General features: G+C 41.0%; 1 long non-coding RNA gene and 1 pseudogene across 1 annotated transcript; both read right to left on the bottom strand.

The window, feature by feature from the left end:
• Positions 1-7,246: 7,246 nt before the first annotated feature.
• LOC132134235 (uncharacterized) lies at positions 7,247-8,434 on the bottom strand. Its single transcript, XR_009429428.1, has 2 exons — positions 7,509-8,434; positions 7,247-7,387 (listed from the first exon to the last, which is right to left on the bottom strand). It is a non-coding gene; the product is annotated as an uncharacterized LOC132134235 (long non-coding RNA).
• A 903-nt stretch (positions 8,435-9,337) lies between these two features.
• LOC132134230 (uncharacterized) lies at positions 9,338-12,637 on the bottom strand (annotated as a pseudogene).
• Between the last annotated feature and the right edge of the window lie 1,006 nt (positions 12,638-13,643).

The following is a 13,643-nucleotide window of genomic DNA, read 5'->3' as shown; positions in this document are numbered from 1 at the left end:
CTTTCATTACTCAAGTAGAAGTATAGATACTAGGGTTTAAAAAGACTGTTGTAGAAGTTGAAGTATCAAGTCAAGCTTTTTACTCAAGTAAAAGTGTAAAAGTACTGGTTTAAAAAACTACTTAAAGTATAAAAGTAAAAGTAATGCAAGGAAAAACAAATGCCATTAAGAACAAAAGCTTAGGCCGCGCCATATGGGCCTATTGTGCACTACCCCTCCTCAAAAAAAAAAAAAAATTTTCTAAAGGCCATAGGCCATAATGACTATAATGTTGTATTAAAATGTTCATGTTGAAAAATTTGGTATGCACTAGGCTACCTCTATCAGCCGCATATATGCCCATTGAAAATGAACGCACTTTAGTACAATGCAGATACATTAAAGAAATAGATATGATGACTAGTTGCCTATAAGTATTGAAATGGTGCAAAAAGTCAAACTTCAGAGCCATGTCATCAATAACATTTAATGGAATGTAAATGTACATCCAAGGTTAGCTGCAGGAATCTGCAAGGGCAATGGACAAGAACATTGGTGTACCCAGGGTAGGCTTAGTAACAATTACCCTTGTATGGTTGTCTATTTACAATAAACATTATAGTGCTGTCAAAATGAATGATTAATCCAAGTGATTAATCAAAAACTAAAAATGAAAAATAACTCATAATCCTGAAACCTTCTTGATTGATAGCTTCCTGTATTCGCTACATACGTCTGCTATGTTCAGTGTTCGGGGGGAAACGAGTTACAAAGTTGGTATAGCCTACTTATCACAATATCACAACATGTCAATCGCGTCGTCAATCGCAAACAATAATTTATTAAAACGTCTCGTTACCGAACTACCTACAGTAGCTTAATTTGTAGAGGACGAAGAGAAAGCACCCATTTGGTAAATGAGCCAGTGAGAAATAATAACTTTTAAGTGGGGTCCAGTGCCTTTTCGATACTTTTAAAACAGTACCGGCATCTAAACGGTACCTGAACCGATACTTTAAAAAAAATTGAACCACAGAAAAAAAAACTATGGATAACATTAAAGAACATTACAAATATTTAAAATAAATCCATAGCTTTCACCTTGGCTGCTTTCATTTCCCAAGTTGTGCTTCCCTTAATCTAAGGCTAATAAATGTATTTCACAATCTGGGTCATTATTTCATACAAAACCACACATAATGTTTCTACTGTATCTCTGTCAATCTCTCTGATATTTAGTTAAAATGACTGCTGTCTATCACTGTCTTTAATCAGTTCTGTGAATTAATGTTTGCTCATTCTTTATAAAGTAGCAACAATATTGTTTTTAAAATACAGTACTGTGCAAAAGTCTTAGGCACATTAGTAGTTTTACCCCCAAAAAGGGTTTTAAGCCAGTTATTTATATCTTTATATCTTTTGCTGTAGTGTGTCAGTAGGAAATATCAGTTTGCCATTAATTTTAATAATAATCTAGTGCGATTTTGAATGCACAAGCAGTCTGACAACAGCGAAACGAATGTTTGGAAATGTAAACTGATATTTTATACTGACACACTACAGAAAAATATATAAATAACTGGCCGAACACCATTCTTTTAAGTGAAAATACTAACGTGCCTAAGACTTTTGCACAGTAGTGTATGTATAAAGTACGTATGATTAAATTAAGTATATTTAAATAAGTGTAATTAAAGTATGTGTTCATTCATATGTGTTAAGGGCTAGATTTTCGCTGGAGGAAACAGCTGTTTAGTGATACAGATATTCTAACAATCTATTGATAAACACATACCTTGTGGCCTCTGTTTGTGTTTAAGTGCGCATGCGCTGCTCCGCTCGCAGTCTGTTTCCACTTAATTTTGAGGGCATCTCAACTCAACTGGTCAATGTTTCTAATTACAATCTGCTTCATCTTTGGACTTTCTTCTAAATTGATCTCTACTCTACTCTGGATTGCCGCTGTGGATTATCTTGGACTTCATCCTTTTAATCTCCTAAACATCTACAATACTGTGATGAACCCAGGACATTTGCGGATATTCAGACATTAAAAGGTTATGCCTCTAGATAGGGACATACTTGTTAAACAATATATGGGTTAGTCATGTATGGTATTTAATGTTGTGTGCTCCTTAAAGAAATATATTATGCTATTCAACGGTGATTAATCCCCCTTCATTTTCTTTATGTGACATTTGTTAAGACTGTTACAAAGTCAAGTCAAGTCACCTTTATTTATAATGCTTTAAACAAAATACATTGCGTCAAAGCAACTGAACAACATTCATTAGGAAAACAGTGTCAATAATGCAAAAATGATAGTTAAAGGCAGTTCATCATTGGATTCAGTGATGTCATCTCTGTTCAGTTAAATAGTGTCTGTGCATTTATTTGCAATCAAGTCAACGATATCGCTGTAGATGAAGTGTCCCCAACTAAGCAAGCCAGAGGCGACAGCGGCAAGGAACCGAAACTCCATCGGTGACAGAATGGAGAAAAAAACCTTGGGAGAAACCAGGCTCAGTTGGGGGGCCAGTTCTCCTCTGACCAGACGAAACCATTAGTTCAATTCCAGGCTGCAGCAAAGTCAGATTGTGCAGAAGAATCATCTGTTTCCTGTGGTCTTGTCCTGGTGCTCCTCTGAGACAAGGTCTTTACAGGGGATCTGTATCTGGGGCTCTAGTTGTCCTGGTCTCCGCTGTCTTTCAGGGATGTAGAGGTCCTTTCTAGGTGCTGATCCACCATCTGGTCTGGATACGTACTGGATCCGGGTGACTGCAGTGACCCTCTGATCTGGACACAGACTGGATCTGGTCGCTACGGTGACCTCGGAACAAAAGAGAAACAGACAAATATTAGCGTAGATGCCATTCTTCTAATGATGTAGCAAGTACATAGGGTGTAATGGGAAGTGTTCCCGGTTCCGGTTTACCTAATTAATGCAGCCTAAAAATCCTTTAACGGATTTGGATATTAAAAGCATATTAGTATGTTATGTGTATGCCAGGTTAAAGAGATGGGTCTTTAATCTAGATTTAAACTGCAAGAGTGTGTCTGCCTCCCGAACAATGTTAGGTAGGTTATTCCAGAGTTTAGGCGCCAAATAGGAAAAGGATCTGCCGCCTGCAGTTGATTTTGATATTCTAGGTATTATCAAATTGCCTGAGTTTTGAGAACGTAGCGGATGTAGAGGATTATAATGTAAAAGGAGCTCATTCAAATACTGAGGTGCTAAACCATTCAGGGCTTTATAAGTAATAAGCAATATTTTAAAATCTATACGATGTTTGATAGGGAGCCAGTGCAGTGTTGACAGGACCGGGCTAATATGGTCATACTTCCTGGTTCTAGTAAGAACTCTTGCTGCTGCATTTTGGACTAGCTGTAGTTTGTTTATTAAGCGTTATAAAGTGAAGCCTTTAGGGGTGAAGTTTAGGAAGGAGTGTAGCTATTGTCAAAAAAACATTCTATCACTGAATGTTATAGTCTTAAAAGGAAACAAACACGACATGATGCGGTAAGTCAGTCTCGGGGAGTGGTGTTGCTTAAAACCATCTTTCCTCAATCTTCACCTGTTCTGAGTGATAGTGCTGAGGACTGTTTCAAACCTTTTTTGTTTGAGGGTTCTGTGTCTTTGACTGGAAAGGTTGAGGATCAGTACGTGGTGAAAATATTAGGCGAAAGAGGGGGATCACAGTCATCAAAATGCTGTAACGCTATTAACATTGATAATGTCTCTTTCTCTATGGTCGAATAATTCAGCTGAGGCTGACTGAACTTAGCAGAAAAGACACAGGATGAGAAAACCCGTCAACACCATCATGCGACAGATAAACAAAGGTTTTTTAGGACAGCATAAAGCTGTCAAAGGTGCAACAATCGTAGATAAATTTTTACAAAAACACCTATAGTATCCGGCCATTCCTAAAAATCGTTGTAGGAACAGGATATGACAGAATAGCATAGATTTTAGCATCTATTGGTCAAACCTTTCCTCGTCCAACTTGCTTACCTATGTAAATGAGAGCTGCTTTGGCAAATTCACACTTTTTCAAGTTAAGTGTGAGAGAAGCATTAGAAAGATGATTAAAAAACGGTCTGCAGTGTTGACATATGCTCATTCCAAGCTGAAAAGATGCAGGCGCAGTTAATTTTATTTAATTTGATTTTCTTTATAGCCCCAGATCACAACAGAAGACATTTAAGGTTACCTTTCCTATAGAACAAGGCCTGTATTCATGGAAAATCTTAGAATTTCTTAGAAAATCTTAAAATTAAGGTCCAAAATTGTTAGGAATATGGACAAGGACTTTTAAGAGGTTTAAGAGTTACTTTAGCAGAGGAAAAATTGACTAAACATGAAGAGGGAGAAGAATTGTGTTGCACAACAGTGAGTTAATAAGACACTACACATTAGATTGTGCTGGGATTAATTTTGTGACCGATCTTATTGAAGATGCGCTAACTATAAGCCATAGCACCAGAAATGGAAGCAATCACTACATTAACTACATGAACATATTTGGCAACTGGAGAAATAACATAAATAACATAACACTAGTGAGACGCACACATAAGCATTATGCACATTTCTCCTGTTTGAGCATTAACAGATATAATCATGAGGTTTTGAGGAGAATTCCCATTTTAGCTATACTATTTAGTATTGATTTTGTATAGTTAAATACTTTATAGTTTTTTATTATTATTTTGAACTGTTTTATGATTTTCAAAGTTTTATTCATTTTGTTTGAATCAGCTTTTAATTTGTTTTCATTTTAGTTCAACATATTTTGAAAATATGTCCATATGGTTTTTATTTTTTCTTTCTTTCATTCTTAGTTTTAGTTTTTTTTAGTACTTTAACTTAAACTTAACAGACATGAGAAATGCTGCTTTGCTAAGTTAAATAAAATAAATTTGTTTTAACTTAACAAAAACTGTGGCTGTATCAATACGCAATATCCTTTACAAAAGGCAAAACCAATATGTTTTATAAATAAAAACTTTACATTTTTCACTTTATTTTAGTTTGGTAGCTTTCATGTTACATTTTCGCTTGTAACTTCATGAAACATGCAAATATCATGGAAAAATGCCATATAATTTTCAGAAAATTCACAGATTAAAAAGAGCCCATCCATCAAATCAGATTCATCATTTAGATCTAAGAAAATCCCCCACAGAGCTAAAATACATGAAAAAGAAGAGGACATGTAGCTTTAACATCTAGTTCCCATGAGCTCCTCTACAGGGCACTCTATGCTTAACCTTTTAGTTTAGTTTAGTTTCATTTAGTTAAGTTTAATTTAGTTTATTTTCCTTTCGGAAAATTATTTTAGTATTTTGTATCTGAGGAGTGAACAACAGGTAAGATGCATCTGATGTTGTCAGTAGTTCAGCAAATTCCTTGACACGTCTGTGTGTGGTGGCTCTTGATGCCTTGACCTCAGCCTCAGTCCAGTCCAGTCCTTGTGAAGTTCACTCAAATTCTTGAATCGATTTTGCTTGACAATCTTCATAAAACTGCGGTTCTCTCGGTTGGTTATGCATCCACACTTTTTCCTTCCACTCAACTTTCTGTTAACAAGCTTGGATACAGCACTCTGTGAACAGCCAGCTTCTTTGGCAATGAATGTTTGTGGCTTACCCTCCTTGTGAAGAGTGTCAATGATTGTCTTCTGGACACAGCAGTTTTCCCTATGATTGTGTAGCCTAGTTTACCAAACTGAGAAATAATTTTGAAGGCTCAGGAAACCTTTGCAGGTGTTTTGAGTTGATTAGCTGATTGGCGTGTCACCATATTCTAATTTGTTGAGATAGTGAATTGGTGGGTTTTTGTTAAATGTGAGCAAAAATCATCACAATAAAAGAACCAAAGACTTAAACTACTTCAGTCTGTGTGTGTTGATTTTATTTAATACACGAGATCTGCTAATGTTGTGCCATGATTCTTTTTAAGTCTTTTAAGTGTTTTAAAAAGTTGTGCATTATAACCAATCATACACAAGTATGTTGAGCTTAGGACTGCACTGGCCTATCAGGTGTTCAGATGAGTTTTTTAAATGAATTCAGCTCTCAAGCAAATTCTCTCATCATAAACAAAGTGCAGATGTACTTATGATGCATGTAAGAAATTTCTCACTTTCTCTGTATATATTATTTGCTGTTTGAATAACTGTGGAAGGTACAGGTAATACAATTTTTTATTAATTATCATCTATGAAGATCCTCCTTCAAAACATCATCAAGCTTTGCCTTTAGCCTCAAACGGGGAAAACTTACATAGTTTGCCTTTAACACAGGAAGGGACATTCCCCATAACCACTCTAGGTCACTGAAACACCCTGGGAGAGTGGGGAAGTGTCTCTCCACAGAGCATTCAATATATCCACACCCAGCATAGCTCTCCAAACACAATAACATGCATATTAGAAACACGCAGTTGAATATAGCTCCACCTGTTGTAATCGGGCGAATTACATTAATATAAAATGGGATCAGTTTAAACTGTGTGAGATAAAATAAGCATTTTAAAAAGATGTAGAATGACAACAAAAAATAAAAAGACGTAGAATGAATAAATGGTGTATTTACAATATTCACAATGAATTTAAAACAACACAATAATACTAGAAATCCTAGGCTGTTAATAGCAGAGAGTCTTTCATTTCCATACTCTTAAAACAGTCCTTAACCCCTTATTAGGCACCCCCCTTTTTGGCATGGAGACAGAAATGACATACCCAAAATAAAAAGGTTTCTGCTCATGATTCTTTCTGACTAGATACATAATCAACATTTGTTCACAAAGCTGACACTTCAAAGTTTACTGTTCAGTAATCAGAATCACTCAGACTGTTACGATAATAGAGATATATAAGCTCAAACATAAAAACTAAAATAAAAATATTAAAAACATATTTTTTAAATGTATTTAAAAAATTGTTGATGTAGGATATGAGTTTGTAAACACAGTGTAGCTAAAGCCACAAGTCTTCCAGAACTTCATAAAAAAATTCATTATCGAATCTGTAAAACTGTGAATTTTATGAAATATTTTCTAAGGCCATTGTCATGTGTGTTTTTAGAGAAGGCTAATCAGATTGATTTATGGCACTTGTCATCTCTGTAAGATCTCACATGTAAACTCTCCTGTGTTCTCTGTATGCGTGTTGGCTTTGAAAACTCCCCCATCCGTGTTTCTATTGTTCTCACCAAACGAGTCTTTTACACCTCCGCCAGGTATGACACATTATCCGCATTATTCTTTTATCATTATTCTTTTGCTTTTATTACACCTCTATTAGCCTTTATTGTGGTTTTTCAGGCTTTACAAAGACACAAAGCAGCGATCTCACTTCTGTCTCTGTTTGCATTTAGCCCTTATTTATCAAAAGTCTTACTATAAAAATACAACAAAACATTTTCTTACGACCTTACGTGAATTATTGTGACAAAAATGCATTATGAAGAAGAAATGCACCTGCTATTAGTAGCATTAGCTAACGTTAGCATCAAGCTACATCAGACAATTTATGAAATTATTAGTACACTTTTACTCAAAACTCACTTTAAACCCCGATCGAGTGTTTATAATAACTTCCTTTAGCGATCAGGGGTGGAATTTGGTCGTTTACTGTTGTAAAAATATGCTATTTATAGCCTTTTACATCGCTGCACAAGTTAGCATTTCAGATGTACATTTTAAATTTTTTTTATAAAAACGCCCCAGATCTCCAGAAAATCTCATACCAAGCTTTACTATGGTAATCGCGTGTTTATTATTCGGATATTTCGTGTGTACAGAGGTGTTTCAGTGTTGTTTTGGCCAGATAACTACCAGGAAGTGTACAGGAAGCATGTGACACGATATGGCGGTGTCCGGTTATGACACTCTAAGATTGACAAAGAAAAGGACCAATCGGAGTCTGACTGACACACACACGAGCTCCCAGCTCTGCACACACACACACAGAGTTCGCTGGGAGAGGCTGTTTATCATCAGATCGCGTAAATCAGTGGAAAATAAATAGAAATGATGATTCTGTCTGAAGAAATATTAAGTAAACATAAGTAAATATATCCATATATCTCCGCTGATATACATCTTTGGTCTATAAATCCTTATTGACGCTGTTCAGTGAGTCTATGTGAACACAAACAAACCGCTGCAGACGTGACTGAATATGAATGAGTGGTGAATTTCTATTCAAAATGTCGCATAATAAGTATTTATTATTTTGCACTCCTGACATAAATTACTAAATAACTGTCACTGCAACAATGTTTTATCAAAATATTGGTCAAATATCGAAGCTAGAGTCTTTAAACTTTCCATTGATGCACAGTTTGTCCAGATCAAGTAAGAGAGTGATGTTTAACGTGCTGTGAAAGTGAAACAATAATAAACTGGGGCCGTCGGCGATGTTTGCACGTAAAGGGGTTAAGAAATCTAGCGAGTTGTAAGTTCCAATGTAAAAGTGTCCACCGTGTATACAGTATACAATCCAAAGAAGTGATAATCCAATAAAAGTGAGATGCTGGAATGGCAAATCCTTAAAAGTAACTCCTCAATCCAGAAGCAGTGATCAGTCAAAGAACTGGTCTGTTTGCCATGCTGCCTGCTTTATTCTGGTCTAGTTCCTTATTCCTGTCATGTGACTGGCCGACCTATTAACCCCTTTCTTCTTCTTCGGCGGTCACTCGAAACGAGTATGACTGTCCTCTCCGTCGGGTCACCTTATTTGTGGATCCTCAGGTGGCTGTAGAGGCCGATCTACACTTTAAGGGGAAGTCGTGGCCTAATGGTTAGAGAGTCGGACTCCCAATCGAAAGGTTGTGGGTTCGAGTCCCGGGCCGGCAGGAATTGTGGGTGGGGAGAGTGCATGTACAGTTCTCTCTCCACCTTCAATACCACGACTTAGATGCCCTTGAGCAAGGCATCGAACCCCCAACTGCTCCCCGGGCGCCGCAGCATAAATGGCTGCCCACTGCTCCGGGTGTGTGCTCACAGTGTGTGTGTGTGTGTTCACTGCTCTGTGTGTGTGCATTTCGGATGGGTTAAATGCAGAGCACAAATTCTGAGTATGGGTCACCATACTTGGCTGAATGTCACTTCACTTCTCACTTCACTTCGATCTGTGATCCACAGATTCTGGTGCAATGTGGAAGGTTGAGGTGATGTGTGGTGGTGGAGCCTTTCTCTGTTTGTCCTTACGGTGTTGCCGCTTTGCATCTGCGGCACGGCGGAGTTCTGTTTCGTGGTGTGCTGCTCCTTCCTGCACTGCTTTTCTCCAGTAGTCCCTGTTAAACGCCAGATTCTCCCAGTCGCCGGACATGATGTTAAACTTTTTCAGGCTGGTCTTGATATTGTCCTTAAACGTTTCTTTGGCCCACCAGGGGCTCGCTGTCCTTCTTTTAGCTGGGAGTACAGGATCTGCTTAGGGAGACGTTTGTTGGGCATGCGGATGACATGTCCAGTCCATCGGAGTTGGAGCTGTGTTATGGTGGTAGTGATGCTGGGCATATTCGTTTCCTCCAGAATACTGGAGTTTGTACGTCTGTCTTCCCAGTTGATCCTCAGGATTTTTCTTAAGGCTCTTTGATGGAATCGTTCCAGTGCTCTCAGGTGTCTGCTGTAGGTGGTCCAGGATTCCGCTTCGTACAGCAGAGTTGGGAGAATCGCAGCTCTGTAAACCAGGACCTTGGTTTGAGTCCTCAGGTCTCGGTCATCAAAGACTCTTGTCCTGAGTTTGGCATAGGCTCCGCTGGCACAGCTTAGGCGATGGTAAACTTCACAGTCTATATCAGCTTTGAGAGAATGCTGCCAAGGTAGGGGAAGTGGTCCACGCTTTCCAGAGTGGTGCTAACCACTTTGATGATAGGCTGGAGTGATGGCTGGTTGGGTGGTGGTTGATACAGAACCTGAGTTTTCTTGATGTTCAAGACCAAACCCAGGGCTCTGTATGCCTTGGCAAAGGCATTTAGAATGCCCTGGAGGTCTTCAGGAGAGTGTGCTGTAATGGCGTTATCATCGGCGTATTGCAGCTCTATGATGGTGGCATTTCTGACTTTGCTCTTGGCTTTGAGTGTCCTTTTTAAGGTTGAAGAGCCTGCCGTCAGTCCTGTAAAGGATTGGGATCCCCTGTGGCAACTCTTGGCCAGTAAGGTGGAGTATGGCTGCAATGAAGATGGCAAATAGGGTAGGTGCAATGATACATCCCTATTTGACCCCAGTTTCTACGGTAAATGGCTCAGATTCAGAGCCACTATTGAGCACTGTGGCTGACATGCTGTCATGCAGTAACCTCAGTACACGGATGTATTTGGCATGACATCCATACTTTGATAGTATGCTCCACAGTGTCTGCCTATCCACGGAGCCAAAGGCCTTTGTCAAGTCTATAAAGGCCATATACAGAGGCAGTCCCTGTTCCCGACACTTTTCTTGTAGTTGGCGAGCAGAAAAGATCATGTCAGTTGTTCCCCTAGATGGATGGAAACCGCACTGTGATTCAGGGAGTATCTCCTCAGATAGTGGTAGAAGGCGGTTGGCGAGGACACGAGCAAGGACTTTGCCTGTTGTTGATAAGAGCGAGATGCCCCTGTAGTTTCCACATTCAGCCCTATCCCCTTTGTTGAATATGGTAACAATTTGGGCATCCCGGAGCTCTGAGGGGAGCTCTTCCCTTTCCCAGACCTTGATAAGTAGATGGTGGATATGGTGCCAGAGCCTTGGTCCTCCTTTCTTTAAGATCTCCGCGGGGATCCCATCAGGACCAGTGGCCTTGTTGTTCCTGAGATTCCTGATGGCATTGTGAACCTCAGTTAGGGTAGGAGGTTCCCCCATGTGTTCTCTGATGGGACTCTGTGGGATATGGTCGGCAATGTCTGGTTTGGCTGAGCTGTCACGGTTCAGAAGTTCTTGAAAGTGCTCCTTCCAACGTGCGTTGATGGAGTCATTGTGTTTTAAAAGAGTCTGTCCATCTTTTGGGCGCAGAGGATTTAAGCCGCGGTGGCTAGGGCCATAGACAGCCTTAGTGGCACTAAAAAAGCCTCTGGTGTTACCTGAATCTGCCAGTCTCTGGAGTTCTAGAGACTTTTCTGTCCACCATTTGTTCTTGAGCTCCCTTGTTAATCTCTGAACATCAGACTTGGCTCTGGAGTGTGCTGCCCTTTTGGCCTCACATGTTAAGTCATTTTGCCACCCTCGGAAGGCTTTTTGTTTTCTGTAGATAAGTTGTTCTATCTCTGTGTCATTTTCATCAAACCAGTCCTGATGTTTTCTGGACTGATACCCAAGGGTGGATTTGCATGAGTCATGGATTTGAGAAGGCCCCAGTGCTCTTCAATGTTATCAGGATATTCTTGCTGAAGACTTTTCTCGAGAGAGTCCTGAAGTAGCTCCTGGATGGCAGTTTCATTCAGGCTGTCAAGGTTCAGTCTTCGCCGTGTCTGCTTCTTCTGAATCCTCCTCCTTTTCTTAAGTTTGATAGACATTGTGGATCGGATAAGGCGGTGGTCTGTCCAGCAGTTGTCAGAGTCTATCATGGCCCTTGTGATGTTCACATCACAGCGGTCCCTGGCCCTTACAATGACATAATCAATGAGGTGCCATTGCTTGGAGCGAGGGTGTCTCCAGGATGCCTTGAATTTGTTTTTCTGTCGATAGAGAGTGTTGGTGATGACGAGGTTGTGCTGAGTGCACTTACTCAGAAGCAGCACTCCGTTGGAGTTGATATTCCCGATGCCCTCCTTGCCAATAGTGCCCTTCCAGAGATGTTGGTCCCGGCCTACCCTAGCATTGAAGTCTCCAAGGAGGATGATCTTGTCCTCCCTGTAGATTTTTGACAGGGTTTCTTCCAGGCAGGCGTAGAAGGCTTCTTTTTCTTCCACGTCGGAGTCTAGGGTAGGGGCCTAGGCGCTCACTACTGTCGTTGTCTGGTTGTTGGCCAACATCAGACGGATTGTCATGAGGCGCTCGCTGATCCCCACAGGAAGTTCGGAGAGGTGGTTGACAAGCTGGTTTTTGATGGCAAGTCCAACTCCATGGTTTCTAGCCTCATCGGCTGGCTTTCCTTTCCAGAAGAAAGTGTAGCCACCTTTCTCCTCCTTCAGCTGCCCTTCACCTGCCCGCCGGGTTTCGGAGAGAGCAGCTATATCAATCCGGCATCTCTGCAGTTCTCTGGCTATGATGGCGGTTCGTCTCTTAGGTCTGTCACTGGAGGTGCTGTCCATCAGAGTGTGCACATTCCAGGCTCCAAAATTAAATATCTTTTGTTTCTGACCGCAAATGGGGTGTTCCCTCTGGATGCGGTAATCCAGTCGGGAGGTATGAGGCAGGCTATTTTTAGGGCACCTTTTCTAGCCCCTTCCCCATGTGGGGTAAGCAGAGCGGATCCTAAATAGGACTACTTAGTCATGGGTGTAGCTGCCGAAGAGCTCTTCTGCCTCGTCCCAAGAGCCCAGCGACTGATTCTGACACCCATCGCCTGATGTGCCAGCTCATGACTAGGGGCTTCCAGACTACACAAACCTGCCCCCGTCGCCACTTTCTAGTCACCTGTGCGTGGCGTTGTTTAACGTGTGGAGGCTGGTGCACAGACAACCACCACACGGTCCTTGGAAGGTCTGGGTCAGGATCCAGTGGCATGGAGTCCCAGACAACTGGGGACCCATCACTGCTGCAGCTTTCATCCGCCTTCCCAGCCGTTGTGATGCTCCACTTAAGTCAGCCATCATCCTCCGCCTGTTCCGTCGTTGAGGTCTTTTGTCTTTTTTTCAGGGTTTTTCCCTTAGCCTTTGCCTCTATAGGCTACCCCACAAGGCAGTGGGACTATTTACCCATAGCTGGGGCTGTGGTTAGCGGGTGCCAGGGCATGTCCACTGCTTGGTGGGCCTGCACACCGCGCCTCTGGGGCCCACTGCTGCTCCGAGATCCCCTACAGTTCAGCCTGGGTCCGCTAGGGCCCAGTTACCATGTGTGGCCGCAAGGAGGCACTGTAGGAGTCTTGGCAGTGGAGAGGCTATGTACCAACAGGAGGAGACTTACGCACTTGGCTCCTCTTTTCACCCTTGCACAAGGGCTAGTCGATGGCAGTAGCTGTAAGCAGAATGTAGCAAGCAGAAGCAGCATGCAATATCTACTAACCTACAGGCACTACTATCCCAGTACTACTGCACTGACTCATCACACACGCCCTGTGTGACAATCACTAGCAAATCACTAGTGATCTACAGACACACAGTTAAAGACATTATTATTAACAGTTAAAGACATACACACGCTAAAATAAATAAGATGATTAAAATGGCTAATACATGTAAAACCATTAAAACTCAATTATATATACATAAAACCATCCTAAAATATATTGAGCAGGAAAAACATGTGTCTTTGTGTGACAGTGTCACATAGTCCTCCCCCCATGACTACCAGAGGATGGCACTAGCCCTTTAAGGACCTGTCAGCCATTGTCCCTGTGATAGGTGTCCTCTTGAATGTGTGATTTAAAATGTCTTTGTAACAAAATAAGGTAAAACTTTGCCTTGCCACATAGACACTAGTCTGCCGGAGGCATTTAGGTGAACACTAGAGAGAGGTTGAGTCCCATACAAGCCTGGGTGTTCGTGGGCCAGGTAACGTCCAGGATTCGAAG

Source organism: Carassius carassius, unplaced genomic scaffold (assembly GCF_963082965.1).
Source record: "Carassius carassius unplaced genomic scaffold, fCarCar2.1 SCAFFOLD_58, whole genome shotgun sequence".
NCBI lineage: Eukaryota > Metazoa > Chordata > Actinopteri > Cypriniformes > Cyprinidae > Carassius > Carassius carassius.
Note: the sequence above shows the minus strand (reverse complement) of the source record. Positions and strands in the feature narration are given on the sequence as shown.